The sequence below is a fragment of the Macaca nemestrina genome, chromosome 3 (genome assembly GCF_043159975.1).
Source record: "Macaca nemestrina isolate mMacNem1 chromosome 3, mMacNem.hap1, whole genome shotgun sequence".
NCBI classification, from domain to species: Eukaryota; Metazoa; Chordata; class Mammalia; order Primates; family Cercopithecidae; genus Macaca; species Macaca nemestrina.
The window spans coordinates 9359395-9386075 of record NC_092127.1 but is presented as its reverse complement, the minus strand read 5'-3'; the positions used below and the strand labels follow the sequence as shown (position 1 = coordinate 9386075).

The following is a 26681-nucleotide window of genomic DNA, read 5'->3' as shown; positions in this document are numbered from 1 at the left end:
TGTTTTTAATTTTTATTTTTTGAGATGGAATCTTGCTCTGTCGCCCAGGCTGGAGTGCAGTGATGTAATAATCTCAGCTCACTGCAACCTCTGCCTCCTGGGTTTAAGCGAGTCTCCTGCCTCAGCCTCCTGAGTAGCTGGGATTATAGGCGTGGGCCACCATGCCTGGCTAATTTTCATATTTTTAGTAGATACAGGGTTGAGGTTTAGCCATGTTGGCCAGACTGGTGTCAAACTCCTGACCTCGGTGATCCACCCGCCTTAGTCTCCCAAAATTCTGGGATTACAGGCACCACCTCTGCGCCCAGCCTTCAATGTTATACTGTTTGTAAGAATAAACAGAACCTTCTCAAATGTTGTCTAACAAAAGTTAAATAATGCCAGCTTTAAAAAACAGCCGAAGTAAACCTACATAGTTTTCTGTTTTTAAAGTTTAAAGAAATTTAAAATGTTAAAATATTTTCAATATATGGAAGCCCACATAAAAAGATTAATAAAATGGTTATGTATTATCTTATGATAAAATTTAAAGGGTAATATGTATTTTCCCAGAGCATAAAAATTTAAACTTACCACAATAGCAGACATATTTAATTTTTCTGTAGACATTCATTTATCACATTAACTTATATTGACTGATAAACATAATATGGCATATGTTATATCTTTTGTATTTCATTGTAATTTGTCATTAAAACATTATTTTAACCTTTACCTCTAATTAAATATATTTAGGACAGACTAAAATTCTTGCTAATTATATTCAAATGAAAATTCATTTACAAGAGGAGAGAGTGAAAAAATTAGTATAAATGTGGAAAATGGCAGCAAATAAAATAAATAATAGTAGTAATAATAATAATGGACAGACTGGGCATGAAGTACAGGTGGCTCACACCTGTAATTCCAGCACTATGGGAGACCCAGGTGGGAGAATCACTTGAGCCCAGGATTTCGAGCCCAACCTGGGCAATACAAGGAGACACAGTCTCAACGAAAAGTAAAAAAAAGAAAAAAAATAGCTGGACATGAAAAAAATAGCTAGGCACATCTGTAGCTCCAGCTACTTGGAAGGCTGAGGTGGTAAGATGGCTAGAGTCTAGGTGGTAGAGGCTGCAGTGAGCTATGATTACCCCATTGTACTCCGACATGGGGAACAGAGCAAGACTCTGTCTCAAAACAAGATGAAAAGAAGGTTAATGATACATTTCGCAGAATATACTGATATGAGAGTGAGTTTTAGAAAGAAATGTAGGTGGATAAATTAATACGTAATTAAAGTGAAAAGCAGAGACGTGTAACACAAACATACTTCATAGACCTAGAATTTTGGAGAGTAACTCGTGCTGTTAAAGAAGGAACTTAAGTTTCATCCTCTGAAACCTCTTTCAATTTAACAAGCTATGACTCTCAACCTCAATGTTAGTCAATATTGGATTATATCTGTATGAGAACCTCTTCAGGAACCAGATGCCATGGGACCTAGACAGCTGGGCTGCCACCCCCTCTAAGTACCTGTCAGCTCCCCCTTCCTTTATCTCCTGTTGATAGGTCTCACTTCTGGGCCAACACCGAGGAAGGGATAGTGAGCATCCTGCTGCAGAGAGTCTGGAAAGAGGAGAGGAAACAGAGGGAGGGAAGAGAAAATGAAAGAAATGGCATAGATATAAAATGTCTGGCAGCTGACATTGTGATCACCACCATTGGACTGTGTACTGGCCAGCGGTCTAGATGATGCAGAGACCTCTGGAAAGATCCAAGGACCCTCAACTTAATTTTGCTTTCTACCATTAACTGGTTTAGAAATACTCAACACTTGCAAAATGTTTTCTGTTCTATTCCATATTTCACTTTAATTTCACTCCAAGCCTCCCCGGAGCTGATCTGTCGGGCCTTTGGGAGTGTCAACCTGTACTTGCAGAGCTTGGCATTTGGCTGAAGACTCTTCTAAGGGACTCCTGTGCAGTTTTGGAAGCCCCTCTTTGTACAACTCATTCCCCTCTAGTTTCACTCATTTCACTCTTTCATTCTGCCCGCACAAGTTCCATCAGCACCTCAGCAGTCCCCAATTCTGATTTTTTCTTCAGCTCAGTGAGACTCTGAGATCTCTGAGCTCTTGGGCTCACTTGCCTGAAATGCAATCTAGAAAGTGCCTTCAGACAGAAAGCCCAAGCAATGGTGGAGTTCGTGCCAGTTTTTCCTTCCTTTGGGGATGAAAATCCTGTGCTGCCTGCCTGCTCTCCAAAATAAATACAGTTGCATTATGTATTATGTCCAGTTTTATAATTGGTTTTGGCAGAAATGCTTGTCCTGCACCAGTTACCCCATCATGGCTGGAGGTCTCATTTTAAATTCACATTTAAGCACTTTATATTACTACATTTGAAAAAGATTTAAAAAAAAATAGAGACCTTATTCTCTCCTTTAATTTATCTATACATGGAAAGAAAATTAGCTGCATAGTTTAGTATCTTTTATTAATTACAAATAGCATAATTACCCTTCCTGAATGCCAAGGCAACATTATATCATTCATTTTTAAACATGTATTTGTAATTCCATCATACAATTTACGTGACAATGATTTTTCCTGTAGTAGTCAAGGGGAACATGTAATAGTAATTCAATTAGTGAAATATCCATATCTGTTTTCACTGTTTCCTTTAAAATTCTCAAAGGGCTCATTACAGAAGCATTCTCTCTGTCAAGGACCTAATTATTTGTCTTTATATTCTCAGCAATTTACCTTTCATCTTTAACCGTGGCTCCCTTGAACTTTTTCATCTGTTGTATTCACTTCAGTTTTATGTAACTCATGTTAGGGTCATGCCATTCCTTTGGATTATCATTTTCAGGTTTCCTGTGCTTTGTCTTCATTGCTCCCTTACAATTAATATTGATCACTTTTCACCTCTAGTATATTTATATCTCAAAAGTACATCTTCTTGTTGAGCATCTTTTTAATTAGCTCAAGTATTTTCTTTCTGCCCTTCCTCATATTCAGGGGCATCTGGCTAAGAACCAGCTTTTTAGATATTTAAAATCAATTTTACTTACCCTAATTAATATTTCATTTTTAAATTCTTACCACTGATTCACTTAGAATGATAATATTTTGAGTGAGCCTAGTTTTTGCTTTAGGATATAATATGTGCATTGTTCATCTTACTCTTGGGTCTTGAAACATGAGAGTACTCAGTCTACCATCTGACTGACTCTTCATCCCAGGAACTAAGCTTATCAAATCCCAGTATTTGTCTATAATGTTGGATGTTGACCCGATTACAACAAACACTAGGCATCGAGGCAGTTACATTCATTTTTTCGGTGATATAAAGTATCAGAAGAGCTGCAAATTTTTGTCTTCACTTTAATGTCACCCTTCCTTTGCTTTAGCTACTATTGTCATCTTTTGAATTCCTTTATGTTCTTCATTCCTTCTTCTTTCCCTGCCTTCCTTCTTCCCTTTCTCCCTTCCTTCATCCCTTCCTTCCTTCCCTTTGCTTTACCTAATTTAAAACTTCTAACTACTTCATAAGGAAGTGCCCCTCTTTTAAGTAATGTCAAAATTGATATATAAGTACATTGACGAAGTCATACACTGAGTAATGGAGAAAAACAAAAATCAAGCCCAATTCTATGTGATTCCCTATTCCATGCTTTGCCACCACTGTGTATTATCGGCAAACTAAAACTAAAATATGTAATGCCTGTTTTTAAATGTAATAAAATCCATCTAGGGCAAATGATACTTCTTCATTGACCAGTAAAGCTTGTTTCTAATTTTTAAATCAGTCTGGGTTGAACAATGTAATTTCAAATGTTGCAACAATACAAAATAAACTATTTAGGAATGCAGAAAATCTTGTTTTATAATAAAATCAATATAAAACTGAGACACTGATTCAACTTCCCATTATTTTCTTCATCTATCTCAACATTTGAACATTCCATCTAGTGAAGAGCGTCTATGCTGCGATCAACAGTGGTTCTTTGTAAGTCAAAGGAAACCATGTCAAATATACGGTAAAACAACAAAATTTGTTTCATCCAACTATTCATTCATCCTTGTAACTGCCCATTCATACACTCATTAAATTTACTTAATAAATCTTGATGGATAAACTATTTACCAAATGCATTGTTATGCAGTAATTTAACAGTGAACCTAAAAAAAACATTGTCTGCCTGACTTTAATGAACTTTCAGTTTATAATATAAAACTCTACAGAAACAAAAAAATGTATCCACGCAGAAGGGGTAAGATTACATCTCAGTATCATTTTATTCATTTCCTAAATAATTAATATTTTTTCCTGAATTCCTTTTTTATACCAGAAAATCAAATATGTATTTTTTACATACATTGTAAAAAATATACAAATTCCTGGATTTCAAACATTTTGATTAAGCAACCTAATGATGGCAATAATTTTCATTCATCATGGTTTCTAGTAAGGATGGTGAGAATGTATGTGTTAACTGTGCTCTCTTAATTTTTAAGGTTGGTCATTCTTCTGGAAATGAAGAGTATTTATGAATATGTAGGAAACCTCTCCTAGCACTCTTCTCTGAGAAGCTGGGGGGTATTTAGCATAAAATGAGTGGCCTTGCATTCTCTCCAAAGGGTTTTACACTCTTAGAAGTCCTCAGTAAGAGGTTTCAACACAAGTGTAATCAATTCCTAAGAAATCTAACGATAAAAAATGTTCCTCCAACATATTTATTATGACATTGCACTTCTACATTCTATTTGGCAACTTTATTGAAGAAAATGAATGTAATCCTTTACTGAAGATTTTAATGAAATAGAATTGAGTCACTAAACGTTTTAAAGATAAACCGATTTATAAAAAGTGAGACAAACAGCTTTCTACCATAAAGTGAGATATTTCGGCATTTCAGAGAAGCCTACATGACTTTATCAGATAGCAAAAATATGATACAATATAGATGTGATATTTAAAATTAAAATGATCATGGTTGTCTACTTATATTAAGATAATGAATTTGAAAAATCAGAGACAAAGTAAGAACCTCTATCTTTTGTAGTCCCTTTAAAGGAGAAACTTATAAAAATATTTTTATATAAAGAAAATAAAAATAAGAAAAGCAAGTCCCAGGATGGTAGTCACAGTCAACTATTTCTCTAAAGGAGCCAGCCAATAGTAATCTTGTAGCTTTGGGGTGACGTGGTTTCTGCTTCAGTGACTCAACTCTCTCTCATAGCTACAAAGCAGCCACAGATGTATGCACAGACGTGACTCAGGTGAACAAATGAGCATGACTCTGCTTCCAGAAATCTTTACGTACGTGAACAAGAGGCACCACATTTGGCCTCGTGGGCTGTATTTGCTGACCCTTGCATTAGGTGGATGTGAGCATTTTAAATAAAGCCTAAATGATGAAAAAAATTTGGAAATATGCACCTACCAATGTCACAAGTGACTTCATGGATTAAAAAAAAGAGAAAGAAACTATATAAAAAATTAGCTTTCCCAGATGAAGTACCTGAAAAGGCAAAATATTACAATGCTATGGCAGAATTTGTTTTAATATTTCTTTAGAGTACTTTTCATTGTGTTTTGAGAAGTTTATGAACAGTTTTTACCTATTATTAATGCAGCCTTTTTTATTTCATTCAACAGAATAACATCTACTCTATGACCTGTCTGTTTCTTTGGTAACAGATAAGTTATGCAATTACTATTTGGTCTTATTATTCCAATAAAGTTTTAATATTAATACTGGAGAATTTCTCCCCCTGATAGAAGGTGAGGTGATTTTTTTTCAATGACATTAATTTTAAATAAAAATTTATTCAAAAAAACTATAAAGGTAATTCTAATGGTCACTTTTTCAACCAGCTATGTCTGAGCATTTTTTTTTTTTTTTTTTTGGAGACAGGCTCTTGATATGTTGCCCAGACTGGTCTCAAACTCCTGGGCTCAAGTGGGCCTCCTGCCTCAGCTCCCACCCCAGCCCCTATATCTCAGCTTCAATATACATAAATCCTCAAATAACTGTGAGCTTATTGACTCTCCTATCAGAAAATTGAATTGCTTTTTAGATTTTGGTTTATTTCAAATATCTTTGTAGATGTAGTGGTTTCATTTCTAAAGATTAATTGAAAACTAATCACAAGTTTGATTTGCATTATTTTAATACATGTCTGCCCCTATTGATTATCTACTGCTTTGGTCAGATAAGTCATAAGTCATTTGCTTCCTATTCCCAGCAACACTGTTTGACCTTAGACCTTTGTTTTATAATCTCTTTGTGTCCTATTCTCTCATATCTGCTTCTTAAATTCCTTAATCCCTCCTGCAGATAATTCTTACAGAACTACATAAATGTAGCCTAAAACCTTTGCCTGATTTTCAAAGATGTCTAGTACTTATGCTGAATTTATTTCCCTGCTCTTTTAAACTGCTTCTAATGCTTTGAACACTTAAGCATTCCCCTGGAATTTTTTTCTTCACTGTCTAACCTTTGAAACCCTTTGTGTCCATGTAAGTTGAGATCAAACACCATCTTCTCCTTGAATCCCCTCTCTGATCACTGTGAAGTGTTCATACTCTGTTTAAGAGAAGTCAAGAGTGATCCCTGCAGGCTGACTTCCCAGAGAGAAAGATGGTGTTCCCCGGAGACCAAGGTTCTGTTTCACAACACTACAGTGGGGTCCCAGTCCCCAATTACCTAATTATGAAGCTGAAAGCCCCCACGATCTAGAGGGTCCCTCCCTGGAGTTTATCATCTGACTCGAAGATCCATATATGTCCCACTAAATTCTGCTTTTAAGGCTTGCAGTGGGTTGTCTGGTCATTTGCTTTTGTTTCCCCAACAACTTCACATTGCCAAATATTATAGGTTTGCAGACTTGAGATACCCAGGGTAAATTAGGAAGAGTGCATATTAATTGTGATTAAAACACAGCAGGGACTTGGGCCTGGCCCATCTCCCTGGGTGTTCTAGCATTTGGCAGTAGTTGATAAGAATTAATAATGGAAGTCCCCTGGGGATGGAGAGAAGCAGAGAAAATAAATGCTGGTAAAGAAGCACTTATATATATTTATTAAAGAATTTTTCAGTTATAAAAGGTTATCTAGTATAAAATAAACATTACTGACCATGAAATTATTGAATATATCTAAGCCAAACCTTCCTAAAAACTCCTGACATGCACGTATTTCTTTGGGGAAAGGCCATCTCACCGTTCTTCACCTCCAGAGGGCCGGTGCAGTGGTTCCTTAGTTGATTTCTAGATGTGGGTTCTTCCTCTCTCTCTCCCAACTGACATCTTCCTGGGACATCAGTGATTCAAACTGCAAGTGTTCAGAAAAGGAAGGGACACATACATCTTTACAGCAACAGCAAGCATCAGTAAGTTATAGAAAAGTCAGGGTTTTATACTCTCCAAACCTTTAATTTATTGATCCTAGATGTGATTACTGCATGGTTTCCATTACCATACATATTTAGCTGGTTGTACATTTTTAGGTATGCAAAGTAGGCAATTCTACAGTATTGATTCTCTATGTGATTCATCACATCTGTCTTTGACACCCCATTCATCCAGCAATAGTTTTACTTAAATGGAAAATGGACAATCGTGATATGCTGATCTTACCAAAAATAGCATACTTCCTTGGGCTCAGGTGGCTCTTACTGTTACTAATAAAGCATTGGGGCCAGAACAGAGACTCTGGTCCTACTTAATACACACTGGCTACAAGACTTCAAGGGCATTAATATACATAAAAACAGGGCTTACCTGTAGTTTGCTTTATGCTTTATTTGTGGTTATCTATGATCTCCTTCTCCGGTTCTCTTCAACCACCCAGTTTCACCAGAGATAAGTACAAATAGATGTAACTTACTTCTAACATAGAAGCTCCCAGGTAGTTGAGGCCATATTTTAGTCAATTTTATGTGCTTCATATAACTCAGTTGAACTAGGTGTCTTGCATCATTGATATATATTTATTACATGCAGCTGGAATACGTAACATTTAAAACAAACAGATTTATTTAAAAATATGTTTAAAGTACCAAAAAAATCCCCAATTGAAACAGTTCCAATCACCATGTCATTTGAAGTGTCCATCTCCATTCACTAGTGAACTCTGAAATTATTTCAGGGATGCTAAATAAAGACACTAAACTGCTGAAGTTTGGGATTGTGTTTTATTTGGATTGCTATTATTACTGTTACTATTATCATTAGATTACACTATCTGTAATCTAATTTACTTCTACAATTCAAAATTATCTAGATAAAAAAGATTTTTAAACATCATGAAGGAATAGGTATCATGATAGACAGTAAAACAATTTAATAATTAAGTGAGCTATTAAGGAAAACATTCAGACATCCACAGTTAAAACTAGTTACAGTAGATTGGACAGTGGAGAACATTTATCTTTGTTTATAAGTCTCAATTATTTGCCCATTCTGTCACTTTTACTCCAGAAATAGCCCTAAGAACTACCTCATAATCCGTATTTATTACTGAACTCTATTTTAGACCCTGGTCATGAAGCCATCGAGTTGGGTCTGTTTTATTAATTATCTCCCCGTCTTACCAATATTTAAGCTGCTGACAAACATTTTTACTAGGTACAAACCAATTTTGTTATTATCTAAGGGTATAGTTTCAAATTCCCCAGCATGGAACTCGAGGTCCACTTATGACTTCCTCCAGTCTACCTGCCCACCTGGTTCTCACACAGCTCGCCCATTGCTGCTACCCGGGTTCCAGCCATAGCACTGTACTGTTTTCTGAGCACATCTTGCATTTTTTCCCATCACAATCCCTTTGCTTATCTGTCTATTTAGTATGTATTTAATTCCATTCCCTTTGTCAAAATTCTACTCATCCTTCAAGCCTCGGGTGATATCTCTTCCAAAAATCTCTCACCATATAGCTTTATTCAGAATTTATATTCGTTTCCTTTGAAGTTTTATCATAATATCAGAGAAATTTTTCACATTGCAGCTACTGTGTTTACATAACTCACTGAATTTTAGTTGTTTCTGAGTAGGAAAATAATGCCTTGTAAATGTCTTAGTTCCTTTATATGTCTTAGCAAAAACACTAATAGTACCATAAAACTGAAACTGGAGTTAGAAGGATCACATAGCCTAAATTCCTAATATGGGAAACCACGAACCAGAAACAGTATTTTAAAAAATAATTGAAAATTGAAGGTAGAACCTAGTAATTTGTCTGCCAAGACATTCCTCTAGCCAAGGTGTCTTCTGATTAATGTATGACATAATAGCTTTCTGTAACAGTACTTCTCAACTGGCGTTGTCCATTAGAAGTTCATACACTCATGGAATTATTTTATATCTGCACAGTCTAATACAGTAGTCACTAGCCACATACTACACTTAAGTACTTGAAGTATGTCTAGTGCAACTGAGAAATTAAATTGATGGTTTCCTTAATTTTTGTCAATTTAAATTTAAGGAGCCACATGTGGCTACCGTCTACTGTATTTAACAGTGCAGTAGTCTATAAGAACATTTTCCAGAAAAGTATGTTTTCTCTTGAGAAATGTAATATGCTAACACCAAAATTTTGTGATCAAGAAGAAAAAAAATACTGTTATATTTCTCTTTTGATTTTAAAGGGGATTTTTCATAGTACAGAAATAGATAACATCCCTTATTCAATGGAATACTACTATTGAATTATTTTGCCTGGCAAAGAACAAATGGTAGCTTATAAAAACTGAATTTCAAGAAAAGAATTTGCAGTTGTGAAAAATGACATGCACCAGATAAATAGGATGACTATTCAATCTACTGCAATTAGGAGATCATTCATTAATCAGGAATATTTTCAAAAAAGGAAGGGAGGCTAGAGTTTTATAGAGTCAGATAGACAAGAGAGGGATGAGAAAGGATGGAGATGTGTCTTTTTCGGTTTTTGGTTCTTTTTTTTTGACTCTTTGAGACAGGGTCTCGCTCTGTCACCCAGGCTGGAGTGCAGTGGTACCATCTCGGCTCATTGCAACCTCCGCCTCCTGGGTTCAAGTGATTCTCCTGCCTCAGCCTCTGGAGTAGCTGGGGTTACAGGTGCCTGCCACCACACCTGGCTAATTTTTGTATTTTCAGTAGAGATGGGATTTCACCATGTTGGCCAGGCTGGTCTCAAACTCCTTATTTCAGGTGATCCTCTCGCTTCAGCCTCCCAGCGTGCTAGGATTATGGGCAGGAGCCACTGTGCTCAGCCAGAGATGTGTCTTATCTCAGTAGCCTAGGAAGGGTAATGGTAGGAATATGCAAGACCAGGGTGGTCCTTTGACTAGCCACTTCTTGGAACACAAAAGTTGGGAGAATTTTGCAACCATCACTGCTTTCCAGGGAGATACAGTATATTTAAATGTACACATGCAATGTTTCAAGAAGAATTTAAATTTCACAAATGTTATCTGTTTACATAATCCTTACTCCTACCCAAAGGTCTGTGGAGACGAGAGTAAAAACTTATGCTCCTATGGTTTCCTCCCAGAATTTTTTTAACTGTCTAGAAGAAACTGAGTTTTATATTTATATTATATTTATATTATATTTATATTTAAATAAATTACCTGGTATTTAGAATCAAATTCTAACATATATTAGACAAGGAGCAAATGATTTGATATATTTTGTCTCAGTTTGTTCTATCAATATTTGCCATTTTACAAACAAGAAAACTAAGCCTTGTATAGTTTAAGCAATAGGCTCTATTTAGATCTGGACCATCTACTTCCATATACATAGTTGTAACCTTGTGTAATCGAAATGTCAACTAGTATCACCTCAGCCCTGGGATTATAGATACTAATTGACTTGCACTTTGGTATTGGTGAATAATTGAAAGTCTACCCTGAAATTTCTGCAAATTCCAATGCACTTATTGGTGGTCATTGCAAATGTTGAACTCTTGCTTCAGATAAATTAATTCTGTTCATGGAACATTTTACTATACACTCCATTTATATAACATATCTATTCTAAAACACAGTAAACTATATTTGAAGAGTGGACCCTCTCCTTGAAATACACATATGCGTGCAGTGATGCAAACTCACATACTTTCCTATGTGAGTACAATCAGGTATTTAGATGACTGATATTTCTCCATTTACTCACTGGAATTTCTGTTTTCTATTTCTGTTTGACAGATTTTTATTGATACTGTATTTGATTGATAAATTGTTCATTCATTAATTGTGGTTCTGAGTATATCTGAAATATATCTCTATCTCTTCCAGCTTGTACACTTTTTAAAGTGGGAGGGAAGTCAATATGCACATTCTTTTCATATATGGGCAGGCAATTAATTGTTGGGTTGTAACTACATTGATGTGCATGAAATGAAAACACATACTTATTAAGAAATTATAAAATTATATAACAAAGGGAACCAAAACATCACAAAAGTCTTATATTATTGTTGACTGTCCTATCTAGGATTTTTTTTTTCTTTGCAATTACTAGCTTTTTTTGGTTTAATGGGCTCTCAAACAGGCCTCACTGGTCCTCTCGCTTCCTGGGTGATTAGTGGCAAATGCTTATCTAGCACAAAGCACTGCAGAACATTTTCTATTCAGGTCAGGCACAGATTTTGTCATTTTTATTTTCAGTGTGTGCAAAATGATTGTTTACATTGACTGTTTTACAATATCAAGGAATTTTATTTCTTTACTATTCTATTGTTGAAGGAAAGAATATTGGTATTTCAAAATAAAAATCAAAATGTCAATGAGGTAATTTTCTTCTTTTTGTTAATAACATCTTAACCATATATACAAATTTTTAATAATAATTTGCAAAACACTTCCAAAAGCTTTGTTTAGAATTAGTTCAGTACATGTTATATCTAAATTTAATAAAAAACGAGGGGCTAATATTTTAAACATTGGTATTCTAAATATTTCCCAAATGATAATATCCAAAGATTTTTCTTTAATCACTTACCATAGTTTCTAGAAAGAAGTAGTAACTTTATTAAAAGTGTATTCAAATAAAAACTTGCCTACATTATTTTTTAAAGGGAATTTAGCCAAAATTGTATCAGTTTTAGTAATGTTGGTCAAGTTTCTTTACCTTTCTGGCCTCTTTTTCTTCATGTAAATGACTTAATGGCACCAAAGCCTCAAGACTGTAGTTAGGATGAATGAATGAATAGAGGAAATCATTTATAATGGTACCTAGTTTCTAGTAAGTGCTTAAAAACATTAAGATGATTATCTAATTAAACTAGATTCTTTTATAGAAGATGCAATAAATTTTATAAGTGGTGTAACATTTGCCAATATTTTTACAACTAGTAAAAAACTTCAAAACTAGAAGTTTCCTCTCCTCTGAATAATTACAATACATTCTAAAATAAAGGCATGTATGATGGAAACAAAAACTAGGAAGCAGCAAGGCTTCCTGTGAATGGGATTAGGGAATGCTTCATGAAGTAGTTGCTTGGAACATAGAAGGGCATTCCAGGCAGATGTAAATGTGCTGTGAGGCAGGGAGGCAGGCCCTCCCACACATTTAGGCAGCCCTGAGTAAGAGTACAATCAGAGAAATTTGTACTGTAGACCAAATTTTTTGAAGTCTATAATGAACAGTTAAATATGTTTTTTTGTTTGTCTTCTTACTTAACAGTACATGTTTCTATAATACCCTGAAAGGTCAGGATCAGGTTCAGAATTCTTAGTCTCCTCGGAGTTCACACACAGCATGGCAGTAGAGGAAGATCCAGGTTTCTTGTCCCCCTTAATTCTAATCGCTTCAGCCCAGTTTCTGTGTCCAAGCTCTGTCCTCCTGCTCCCCAAGCAGATGCCCTGTGGCCATTTCTCAGGCCTAGGAGTAAGCACATCAGCAATCTGTCCTCATAAGGAAGGACCCAAAAAAGAGGCTCCAGCTGACTTTAGAGGCTTCCTGAGGCATGTTGAAGGGATTACAGTTCGGGAGCAAATGTGTGGTAGGCCCTGGGTGGCCAGATTCTGAAGGCCCTGTACATTCCTTGCACCACCACGAGGGGCAATGCTAGAGGGGGGACAGAACAAGAGCCCAAAGTAGGTTGGGATCCCTGTCCCTTAATCTAAGTTGGGCATGGAATCATGTGGCATTTCGGAGATCGAAAAATTATTCTAAAGCAATATGAAAAAGGCTTTGGAGGAGGCTGAGTCTGGAGGCAGAAATACAAAGAAGCTATTGCAGTGGTTCAGTCTACCAGATTTATGAGAGTGACAGTGAAGATAGAGACGAAGGTGTAGATGGATTCCAGAGACACTTAGGTTGTATGGTCAATAGAACTCAAGGGCCAACTAAATTCCAGAGAAAGTGGAAGAAGTTGGAAACCAGGATGAATGTGAATTCGTGGTAGGAAGGCGGGTAAATGGAAATTTAACTTCATTCTAGTATTCTCTGCTGCACTATGCTGTCTGTAAGGTTGAAAGGCAGTCTGTAATGGAAGTCTAGAAGTATGATTAAAAGCTTACCACTTGATTTTGGTCTAGTAAAATAGTTAATTGCTATAGTTATACTTTTCAAGCATTATTTGCTTGAGAAATGCATTGTTTGGAGACATGTTTATTTAGGGTTGGAGTTATGTATACCTAAAAGACACAAGCACATATAATTCATTTTGGTGTAGATAGTTTTACCTCCCCTCAAAAAATAAGCAGTTATGTTTATTCAAAATACAATTCATTATGTTACCAGATTAAATCCTTCTCATTTTACCTAGTTCACTGAGTCTGTTGAACATTTTCCTGAACCTGTCTTGACCCTTTAAGTGTAGATGAAATTCTCTCCAGTTGTAATACATCCAGTCTAATCAGGACTCTATGAAGTAAAAACGAATCATCTTTAAACCAAGACTGTGTCGATGATAGCTACTGGATTGGAAAGAACTGTTTAATTATTTATGTAAATTTAATTATACCAGTTTAAAGGTTTGTCATAAATATTAGTCAAAAAAAGATAATTACTTGAATGGCATTAACTCTAATAAAGCAACATAAACAGACTATACTAATTAGGAACTGAAATGCATATGCTGTGAACTTAATATGAAATTTTCAGTTATGAAATTGCATTGTGGAACTCCATAAAGGACAGTTTATTATTGTGGCCATCATTAAAATAAACCCTCCTTATAGCACTTGGAATGTTGAACTCCTACAGATAACATTGTAATGAGGGGATGATGCATTTTGATCGAGTCAACACAAGGGAGAAATTTAATTTAATTAAACTGGTCTTCATTAAAGTATTGCATTGAAGTGAACTAATTATATGGCACATACGGTATGGAAGAAATCCTGCTGTTTAAAAGGGAGGACACTCACAATAGGCCGGCCATGATTTGATTATAGAACCCCTCTCACAGTAGTTAACCTTTAATTTGAATGTAATGATACAGCACAGTAACATTCTTTCATGCTCTGGTTTTTAAAATAAATGACATCATATATATATATAACATATATCCATGTAGCTTTTATACATGTAAATATCTAGGCACATATTTGCATATTTCTGTATATAGGCACACATATACATATTTGTGTATATATATGCAAACATGTATATATAAAACTGATAAATATATACATGTTAATACTAATCCCTAAATAAACAGTAAGCAAAATAATATATGTTTCTTAGAGATGTATTCTCTATATATCCAACATAATCATTGAATATAACTAACTTTTTGGAATAAACAGTTTATGAACTTAATGTTAAAAGATTCAAAAAAGTGTAGAGGATAGATGAATGAGTAGAAGTAGAGTTAAAATTTTAAATTGTGAGAAACAACCTGTGATCATTACAGTAGCCTCCTGATATCTCCACCAAGTTGATAAAAGTTTATTCGTAGATTAGAAAACATGCCTTTGTATGTGAAAGAGCATGGAGTAAATGCCTGCTTCGATTACTATTAAAAGATCTAAGGATAAACTACTTTTTCTTTCAGATACTCAAAATTAATTTTTAAAAACCTGTGGAAATTATACTTCTAAATGAATCAATTAGTTAACTGGTTACTTACCTGGATTTATATGTCAAAATCAGTAAATAGAAAATGTTGACTTCTTCGATCTCTTGGCTTATGTCTTGGTTCAGTCTGCTCTAACAAAGTACAATACTGGGTGGCTTATCAACTACTGAAATGTACTTCTCAGAGCTCTGGAGACTGCAAATCTGAGATCAGGGAGCCCACATAGCTGGGTTCTAGTGAAGGTCCTGTTGCAGGTTGCAGACTGCAGACTCCTTATATCCTCACATGGCAGAAAGAGGGCTAGAATGCTCTAGGGGATCTCTTTTCTAGGGCACTAATCCCATTAATGAGTGCTTCATCCTCAGGAACAAAATTATCTCCCAAAGGGTCCACCTCCTACTATCACCGCGTTGGGGACTGTGGTTTCAACATAGGAATGTGAGGAGACACAAATCGTCTAGTGCACCTTACTTGTCAGTAAAGATTTCCTTGTTTCTTCAGCTACCATCTTGACCACTTTGTTGAATCTTTCTCCACTGTTAAAAAAGGCTCTGTATTGAGTCTTTGCCTGCTACGTCTGTATTCATTCATTAATAGTTGGAAAAATTTAAGGGCTGAGTTAAGCCTAAGTGAGTGATAGCGAACCACTTGTGAAGTTTTGCTGACTGACAGTTTTATTCTTCAAAACCAAGACAATTATATTGACCTCTCCTGGGCCAGGCACACATTTCTGACATTTCTGGAACAGAATATACTTATCTTTTTTTTTTTTTTTTTTTTTTTTTTTTTTTTTTTTTGAGACAGAGTCTTGCTCTGTCACCCAGGCTAGAGTGCAGTGGCACAATCTCGGCTCCCTGCAAACTCCACCTCCCAGGATCATGCCATTCTCCTGCCTCAGCCTCCCAAGTAGCTGGGACTACAGGCGCCCGTCACCACGCCGGCTAATTTTTTGTATTTTTAGTACAGATGAGGTTTCACCGTGTTAGCCAGGATGGTCTCAATCTCCTGACCTTGTGATCTGCCCACCTCAGCCTCCCAAAGTGCTGGGATTACAGGCGTGAGCCACCGTGCCTGGCCTACTTACCTATTTCTACTCACTACTGCTTCCACTGTAAAATCTATGTGAATTATTTTCAACTCTGTTCTCCTCTAACCAGGATCCAGATCATACTTCTACCAGCTTTCTTGATTTCTCTGCTTATATATCCAGTAGTCATCTTAAAAGCAGTGGGTCTTAAATCAAATCTGTTGTCTCCTTCCTTCACAAAATTCATATATTCCCCCTCTGAGGTTCTTTCTTGGTTAATATCATTATTCACCTCATTATCCAGAATTTTCGTTATTTTTCTCGACCTCTAGTACTCAAATTGTGTGTCTAATGGTCCATCTAGTCATACACTTCATACTTACAGGTTTAGTCTTTGCTCTCTCTACCCATTTTTATTCCAATTAATAGTGTGTTGGTCTGGTGTGGTGGCTCAAGCCTATAATCCCAACACTTTGGGAAGCCAAGGCAGGATTGCTTGACTCCAGGAGCTTGAGACCAGCCTATGCAACATAGTGAGACCCTATCATTACAAAAAATAAAAATAAATTGGCTAGGCATGATGGCATGTACCTATAGTCAGTTACTTGGGAGGCTAAGGTGGGAGGACTGTTTGAGCCCAGGAAGTTGAGGCTGCAATGAACTATGATTGTGACACTGCACTCCAGCCTAGGTGGGGTCTCAAAAAAAAATGTCTTATTCTAGATTTCTGGTATCTAATGGTGTGACTATTGGCAGCACCAGCTTCATGGGCATGCAACTAGTGTAATCACATAGGGCTTCACACCCAGAAAGGCTCTGCACTTGGGTTTGATACTCTGAGATCACCATCTTAAAATTCTTAATAATTGCATCATTGAATTTGAGTTTCGTAAGAGAAGGCTGAAGAAGCAAAAGAGCATGGAATGAGGACTGGGAGTCTCAGCTCACATGGTTCACCTCCTGACACCTTCCTGCCTCCTTGAGAAAGGTTCTCAGCCACTTGGGCCACCTCCTGGTTGTCTAATGACTACTCCCGCCCCATGACTCCTTCTGCCTCTGTCTTGAGTGGGGATCAGAGTGCTGGCCCTGAAAAGGTTAAGGTTGGGTGCCTGCTCCATAGCATCTCAGGACAGGAAATGACAGCAACCATCACCGACCTGAGCTAGCAGCACCGCAGAGTTTGGTGGGCAGCTGGACGTGGGTAAGCCTCTCCCCAGGCCCCATCCTGTTATGGCATGGAGGTTGCAATCCTCTGGGGCTGCATGCTTTGGGAAAGGAGGACTGATTTCCTTGCCCTGGTTAGACAGTGCTTGTTCAGAGGCTGGTAGGAGGGGGCCTCAGGCAGCAATGGGGTGTGGCTCACCAAGTTGCAGATCAACGCTCTCTCCGCTGGTATCCCCACACCTGAGGGAGTGGGCGTTAAACAGCAAAGAAAATACCGTGATACATCAAAAACATAGAAGAAAGGACCTGGTATTACGTATCTTCACATTCAACACACTGTTGCTTCTTGAACAAAGGGTCCTTCATTTTCATTTGACTCAGAGCCCTTTAGGTCATCAGCCCTGACTCTCGAGATGCGTTTCTAACTCCTTTCCCTGATTCTGACCTCCTTGTTCTGTGGCCCAGCCTCACCTGTGATCTATCACATCATTGTCCTGTTTAAAACCTTCATTCACATCCTGTTTTGTGCAGAAAAACTTTCAAAAGCTTGCGCATAAGAATGATGGAGCCTGTTGGCACTGTGCCCCCAGCCTCTACCCACCCACCCAGAGGAAAATGCCACCACTCCCAGCTTGCAGCAGGTACAATAGCAGCATTTTCTCAAATCATCTACAGTTTCACTCTCATGTTGCCCTTATCATATTTTGATGCCTAGATTTCGATTCCAATGCTAGAAGCTACCATTTCCAACTATCGAAAGCCTCTTTGATTAGCAACTCCTTAGGAAAATGCCACTATTTTTGTAAATAATTTTCCTGCCTTCCCCACTCATGTTCTTATGTGTCTCAAAACATTCCTTTTTCTCTTCCTTCTCTTATGTTTCCTACCGCCTATGATGTCGGTTTAAATATCTGGATGAAGCTGCAAGTCATCATTCTCAGCAAACTATCACAAGGACAGAAAACCAAACACCTCATGTTCTCACTCATAGGAATTAACAATGAGAACATTTGGACACAGGATGGGGAACATCACACACCGGGGCCCGTCGTGAGGTGGGGGAAAGGAGGAGGGATAGCATTAGGAGAGATACCTACTGTAAATGCACATGTACCCTAGAACTTAAAGCATAATAAAAATAAATAAATATCTGTCTTCCTTGTATATACGCTCTTCAATCCTCAAGTGCAGAATCCATATTAGAATGATTTGTACATGTCCAGTCCTAGAAACATGCTTAAATGTAGTGAGTATTCAGGGAAGGTTCTTGGCTCTCAATTAGTTGATTGTTCATTACAGTAAGTGCCATTTCATTGCCAAACAAATGAAGTCCAAATTTTGATATGGGTCTGGAATTGTACATAATTGTTCAAACATTGAAAGGACACAGAAATAATTGATTACAGAATCCATAAAACCCTACTTCTATTTGACTAACCACAATTAAAATGGCTTTTTCGATTATACTATTAAATTGGATTTTATTTCATGATACAATCTAATCAACCTCTTTTAAATACATATTTGTTTTCAAGGTGACACATTTAACGATGTATTATATTTGGGGCAGAAAATATGTTTTTGTGTAACAATTTCAACCTATTTTATGTAAGAGATTTGATTTTTAACACATTTATCAATATTATATTTCAAAATAAAATTCAGTAAGAATTTCTGAATAAGTCAGCCGGGTGCGGTGGCTCATGCCTGTAATACTAGTACTTTGGGAGGCCAAGGTGAGTGGATCACGAGGTCAGGAGTTCAAGACCAGTCTAGCCAACATGGTGAAGCCCTGTCTCTACTAAAGATACAAAAAATTAGCCAGGTGTGATGGCATGCACCTCTAATCCCAGCTACTCAGGAGGCTGAGGCAGGAGAATCACTTGAATCTGGCAGGCGAAGGTTGCAGTGAGCCAAGATCGCGCCATTGCACTCCAGCCTGGGAGACAGGGTTAGACTTCGTCTCTAAATAAATAAATAAATAAATAAGAGTTTCTGAATAGGTTGATTCAGATTAATTCGTATTTTTTAGGATTAGATATTTGCAAAGATTTGTTGCTAAATCAAGTACTTTCACAGCTATTTAGAAAATGTCTTTAATCCATAGGTGCTTGTAACATTTCCTAAGAAATGTGATATATTTGAATTTTGAAAGATGCTTATTTATGTTTCCACCAAGACCAGCTAGAAATGTCTATTTTATTACTTTCATTCTACATCCATTTATTTTGACTTTCCATTCATTGCATACGTGTATACTAGGGGAATTATGAAAATGTACATTCTGAATTTTTCTGTTGCTTATATGTCTGTGGCTGTTAGGCATTGTAAGGAGATCAGACCGCATGGAGCCTCGTGTTCTCTTCCTTTGTACATATTCAAAGCCCGCTTCCTTCCTGTAGCATTCATTCCACAGGAGGTTTTAAAACTTTTGTATTTTCTAAAATGTTGTTCACTGTTCAATTTCTCAAAAGTTTGAAATGTAAACCAAAATAAGAGCTATTTTTATTCACCACACAATGCTTTCCTTTTCTTCTAGTTTCCTTGGCACACAGTAAAATAAATGTTTTATAATATAGTGCTAAATATTTTGATAAAAACAAAAGAACAGGTTAGTGTGCAAAGATGTATATAGGAAAATAGAGACATTGTTAATAATCAAATTTTAAGCTTAAGAGAGGATAGCAACTTAGTTTTGCAAATTGCTTTAGTGAGCAGAATCTCCTTTGAGCCTCATGAAACCTGTCTGGAGATAGTTCAGTGTTGTTATCCTGTTTTGCAGAGGAGGAAATTGAGGTTTAAGGAGGATATTTGGTTTGTTCAAACTTAATAGTGTAAGGGCTAGGTTTCCAACTCTGGTCTTTTGACACAAGGTCTGATCCTCTCCCACTATTTCATATGGCTAACAATTATCAGAGACATTTTTCTCTCTTTACCTCTCTTCTAATTTATCAGGCTAATTTATCAATGCTTCAATGAATTAAAAAAATTAGAAGAAAATCTGAGGACATAACATAAAACTTTCATGCCCTTTGCATACAGTGAATGCAGGAGATTTCTAGTTTTCCAGAGGTATATTTAAAAATATGTTTTAATTTTAGTTCATTCTGAAAATTGCTGCTTATAAAATACGACCACAGTCATGGTTCCTTGCATAGTTTCTTGTACTTTATCAATGAACATGGGTAACGTGTCTAATTGTGTTGACCTTGCCCGTATGAATTTCTGGCATATTCATGTATCGGTTCTCTAATTCTCAACTTCTTCATTTATAAGATGGAGATAAAAACACCTCCACTAAGGAACAAATGGAATTACATACATATCACATATATAATTAATCAAATATATCATTATGTATTATAGGCATATATGTGTATACATATATAATATTTATTAATATTTATTACATATCATATATGTCTATATAATTACATATAGACTTATATGTTACACATGTGATATAATTCATATTATATATGAATATATGATATATAATTATATGGAACTGTATATGTATATAATTACCTCTAATTACTCTATAATTATATACATATATAATTACATCTAATATTATAATTATATATAATTACAGATATATCACATGTATGATTATACACATATATGTAATCACAATTCACAAAAAATAATCAATATTCAATAAATGACAGTTTAAGAAAGCATAATGATTATAGCAGAAAATGATGTTCTCTAGCACCAGAGTCAAGTTCTACTGAACTCATCAAATAAACAAATGACTTCAAGTTGATTTTTTACATCTTTCACGCACGTTATTTTGTTTTTGAACTTGTATGTGTTTTTAAATTTTTCATTCAAATCAGCTTAACATAAATGTAAATTAAAACCACATTCCATGTAAATTTCACAAAATTCATTTCTGCTTCTATGAGCCAAACGTCCAAAAGCTTATACCCTGGAGATTTAGCTTATTCTACAGAACAGGCTGTCCTTTTTTTACAATGTTCATCTTTTATCAAATCATTTTCATAGGTCTTACATTCTAAAATATTAGTTTACAGTTGTGACATTAGTTGTGATATTAAAAAAAAAGTCAGTAAAATCAAGAACTTTGTATTATACCAGAAATGTAGAATCTTCTTGTATAATTGATGTTAGGTTACTTTGTACTTGAAATTTTTATACTGTCTTACTCATTCTAAATAATTCACATTAATGAATATTATTTTAAGAATGTGATATTTCCACATCTAATTGCTGATTCTACTACATTCTTCTTGAAAATATTTAATTCTTTGGCCGGGTGCAGTGGCTCATGCCTGTAATCCTAGCACTTTGGGAGGCCGAGGCAGGTGGATCACCTGAGGTCAAGAGTTCGAGACCAGCCTGAACAACATGTGAAACCCCTGCCTCTACAAAAATACAAAACTTAGGCTGGGCATGGTGGCTCATGCCTGCAATCCCAGTACTTTGGGTGGCTGAGACTGGCAGATCACGAGGTCAGGAGATCGAGACCATCCTGGCCAACATGGTGAAACCCCGTCTCTACTAAAATACAAAAAATTAGCCAGGCGTGGTGGCAGGTGCCTGAAACCCAGCTACTCAGGAGGCTGAGGCAGGAGAATCGCTTGAACCCAGGGAGGCGAATGTTGCAGTGAGTCAAGATAGAGCCACTGCACTCCTGCCTGGGTGAAAAAGCAAAACTCCGTCTCAAAAAAAAAAAAGAAAGAAAATATTTAATTCTCTTCTCTAGCTTAAAATGCCATTCGTTTCAGTCTAATTAACTTTGCCTAATTAACTTTGTCTTTTCCTTAATTCTTTTATCATTTTATACATATACTGTCTTGAGAGAACTTATTTAATTTTTGATAAATAAGTTAAATAATGCAAAGGTGGAGACGTTTTTGTAATGAATGGTGAAAATACTTTTTTTTTTTTTTTTTTTAGACAGAGTCTCATTCTTGTCACCCAGGCTGGAGTGCATGCAGTGGCATGATCTCGGCTCACTGCAACCTCTGCCTCCCTGGGTTCAAGGGATTCTCCTGCCTCAGCCTCTTGAGTAGCTGGGATTACAGGTGCCTGTCACCATGCCCAGCTAATTTTTGTATTTTTAGTAGAGATGGGGTTTGGCTAATTTTTGTATTTTTAGTAGAGACAGGGTTTTGCCATGTTGGCCAGGCTGGTCTCATACTCCTGACTGGTCATCTGCCCGCTTCGGCCTCCCAAAGTGCTGGGATTACAGGCGTGAGCCACTGTGCCCGGCCAATACTCTTATTTTTTATTTTATCAAAAAGAGGAATTATGCATAGCTCTCTAATTACATTTATTTTACAGTAGTGCCGACAGTAGTACCAGTTTCCTGTTTGCTAGTCAGAAAACACACTTAAAAACTCTAAAAAATAAATTAGTTCTACAAATTCAACACACGTGGTCTGTATTCTTCAAGATATTTTATAACGGTTTCTCTTTCAAATGCAATTATTCAGAAGTGGAGGTTATCTCTTTTCAGCTGCGCTTGCTCGGATACTCCGCTCTGCACATCTCTCCTCTTAATGTGTCTATTTTCTACAGTTGGAACCAAAAGATAAATGCTTCTTTAAGGATCTTTTTTGTGGAGTCTGATCTGGCATGCCTTTTTAATGTTCCCTGTGCCTTTTCACATACAGCATCCACCAACAAATTCTTCTATGTGTTGACTCATACTCCCAGCAAGTATGTTTCATAAAAACATAGAGACCAAGAGCAACCCCTGTGTAAATCTACCATCTTCCAGGAACGTGTAGGCAGAAAAATTCATCTTTCTGTTGTTGTTGTTGTTGTTTATTTAATTATTTTTTTAAATACAGGATCTTGCTTTGTTGCCCAGGCTGGAGTGCAGTGGTGGATCATAGCTCCCTGCAGCCTTGAACTCCTAGGCTCAAGCGATCCTCTCACCTTAGCCTCCGAGTAGCTGGGACTACAGGCACGCACAACCACACCTGGCTAATTTTTAATTTTTTTGCAGAGAGCAGGTTTCGCTATGTTGCCGAGGCTAGTCTTAAACTCCTGCCTTCAAGCGATCCTCCCCTCACTGTCTCCCTCTCCCCGCTGGTGTCTAAAGCATTTGCAGAAAAAGCTCTTCGCTCACCCTTGCCATTCACTCATCACCCTCACACTCACAGGCTCTCTGCCTCTTCCCTAATCCGATCTCTGTCTCCCAAAGTGGTGGGATTAGGGGTGTGAGCCACCGTGCCTGGCCTCAACTTCCTTTTTTTTCCCCAACATTATCATGTCTTCAAAACCCAAAGACTGAAACTTCAGTGTCTATAATTTATTATTAACTGCTTGGGCCAGCACATCATCATCGATTACTTTTCTGAATTGTGCTAGCACAAAGTAATTTGTTGGAGTTTTGGTTCATGATTTTTTCTTTTTTTTTAATGAGGGATTAGATTTAAGTTGATTGAAATAAGTATGTAACAGAAAAGACTACAAATATTTTTCCACATAATTCAAACGCACATTTTATGCTCCATCTGACATGTGGCTGCCTGCTTTTTTTGTTTGCTAGTGGCTAGAGTTACATCTGTAGCCCTTGTCGATGGCCAAGAATTACTCAAGACTTGGCTGAGGTTGCTACTTCTTCATTCATTCAGCTCTCTTGGTTCTTGGCACATCAGTTTCCTCTTGCCACTGTTCTCCATCCGTCTCCAGGAGCCTGCTCTCTGACTTCCAAAGCTCTCAGCTTGTTGCTTCAATTAACTTTTCAGTGGACCCCCTGGCAGCTTCCATAGTTTCCTGCCGGTGTTTCCCGTTTTCCTACGGCTTTTTATCACCGTGCTTGGTTTCCCAGCACCCCCGGGTTTATCAGTCGTCAGCTGGTTGAACTATTGTTTGAAGCACTCTGGATTTCCCGCCGATTTTATCGCTAATTCTTCACTGATCTTTTGTTACACTTTTATTTCATTTTCTACCCAATTTTGTCTTCAGGATGCTGGCATTATCTTGCAAGACCCAGTGCTAGGAGAGCAACTTTTCCAAGAATTCTTCATCTAGCAGTTAGTTAGTTAGTTTTTCAATTAGAATTGACCAAGAGTGAAGTATATTTTTCACTGTGTCTGCTGGGAAAAATACTACTTACATTTGACAAGGTGTTTATATAAATATGCACTGTCTAGTTGCTGTGATGTTAGTGCTTCAATTCCAAAGTATTCCCCTGGTGACTTGTTAAACAACCGTGTCTTTCACAGACTTACCCTGATAAGATGGTTGCCTTAAAGAAAATTGGTATTACTTACTATTTACATTTTAAGAAGAATGATGGTGGTGTTTCTTTGTCTGGTCTAGCAATCTTCGGCAGGGTTATGTCTTGATTACTACAAGGTCCTATTCTCAAGAGTGGTGTTCACAGTCTAGATCTAAGGTAAAGTCTTCTCATAATTGATTTTTGTATTTTTCATGCCAGGTGTCACATAAGAATTGCAAGACACTCCTCCAGGACTTACGACTCCCTAGAGGCCAATATTAAGTATCATATCAACTCTTGGTGTTGACTTTTTTGTATTCACACGAAACTTCCAAAGCCTAAAAATTTCTAAGGATAAATAAAAAAGATTTGTTTCAGTCTCCTGAGAAAATAATTTCTTTAAAAAGTTAACTTAAAAAATAGCCTCCCTTAAACTCAGAAATTGCAAATGTATTCATTAAGAACTACTTTTGGCCAGATGCACTAATATACGTCAAGTAAAATAAATGTAACAAGTGCAGAATAGTGGAATAACTGTAAGAGTTAAGCCTGTATCGAGTTTAAGTATAACAAAAGTGACATGAACTTTAGAAATAGACATCTTTCTGTTTAAATCTTGGCTTCACTGCTTTCTAGCAAAGTAATCTTAAGCAAGGTTATGATAATAACCTGTAGTTTGGAGAAGATCAATGATTTTTTAATTTTTTTGGTCTGTTTATTTTTAATAGTAAAACTTTTTAAAAATCATGCTTAATCTCAGCATATTTATTTTACAACAAGGTTAGTCCTAACTTCTCTGGTTTGGAGCCAAGCATTGGGAACAGTTTTACTTCAACTTCTCCTACAGGGTGGCTCTGAGAACTTGTATATTTCTCCAAGATTGTGTGGAACAGTTTGAAAGCTCCTAGACTAGATAAAAATCTCCTTGTATGAAAGACTAAAGGCAGCAAATGATGCTATCGTCTACACACTTTATCACTGTGTTTCAGGTGTGATTTCATCCCTAAGACTAAGGACTCATCACTTTAGTACAACCTTCTTCATTTAAATGGAGAGTAGTAATTGGCGATGCTCACAGCTACTCCTGCTCTGGTGAGTTCCCCATACCTTGCTCCCGACTACTCTTTCTACCACAAGGAGGCTTGGTTATTCCAGTACCAATCCTGTCGTGTGCATTAGTGCTGTCTAAAGCATTTGCTGAAAAAGCTCTTCACTCACCCTTGCCATGCCCTCATCACCCTCACACTCACAGGTTCTCTGCCTCTTCCCTAATCTGATCTTTCCTTCCTCTTCTGCCAGAGTATCCAAACACCTTAACTATGCCCTCCGGAATTCCCTTATTTATACCAACTCCCTTGCCCTTCTCTTCCTTCTTTAAATTAACCTTATAAATCCTAAACCTATTTTACAATTCTTCCATTTCTATTGCGCCTGAAGACAATTGTTTTCTTGCTTTAAATTTATGACCTCGGGGCTCAATGACTCTTAATCTCTCTTTAGTAGCCCTCTTATGCTTTCTTGGTTTCTTCCTCATGCTTCATCTCCCTAAGTAATTATTTTATGTCTTTTTCTGTCAATGTGTCTAACTCCCCGTTCTGTATCATCACTGTGAGCTGCTGACCTTAGTTCCCATGCAGCGGAAAGAAGGAAAAAGTAGGGAAGAACCTTCCTCTGTTCCCATCAGCCCTCTACCCTCTTACCTTCACTAGATCCCATCTCCACTAGATCTCATCTCTGTCTTCTACTCAATTATTTTACCCTAGCAATTATCTCCCTCCTATCTCATACATCAATTCTTCTCTTTCTACTGGGTCATTCCCACCAGCTTTCAAACTGTGATAAAATTTTTTCCCTTCCATGAAAAACCCTCCCTTCATCCAGATGTTGCTTCATTTCTCTGCTGCCAAATTACATCAGAACTCCTTTAAAATGTCACCCATATTCACCACATGCAATTCCTTTGAAATAGCTCTTGAAACTACTCTGCCATAATTTCTACTATTGAAGCCACTAATGTCATCAGAATTTTTAAATTCAGAAGTTGATTTTCCCTCCTTAGCTCATTTGACAGTGTTGCTCCTCCTCTCCTGAAACTGTATTTCGTTCTTGGTGTGCTGTTGCTTTCATTTTTCTTCCTCCCTCACTGGCCATTTGTTTTGTTTTCTTTGCTGGTTTCTTCTCATCTTCATAACTTTTTTTAAAATTTATTTATTTATTTATTTATTATGTTTTTGAAACGGAGTCTGGCTCTGTCACCCACGCTAGAGTGCAGTGGCGCGAT

The 26681-nt window shown here is 36.8% G+C and overlaps 1 protein-coding gene across 14 annotated transcripts in view; it reads left to right on the top strand.

The window, feature by feature from the left end:
- Nucleotides 1-26681, top strand: part of LOC105466614 (teneurin transmembrane protein 3) — a 2765046-nt gene that overhangs the window by 317386 nt on the left and 2420979 nt on the right. The window contains exon 3 of one of the 14 annotated variants that reach the window (XM_071092791.1): nucleotides 25390-25492. The exons of the other annotated variants lie outside the window; for them this stretch is intronic. The gene's annotated coding sequence lies outside the window, so the exon portion shown is untranslated. The remainder of the gene's footprint in view (nucleotides 1-25389; nucleotides 25493-26681) is intronic. 14 annotated transcript variants of the gene reach the window in all.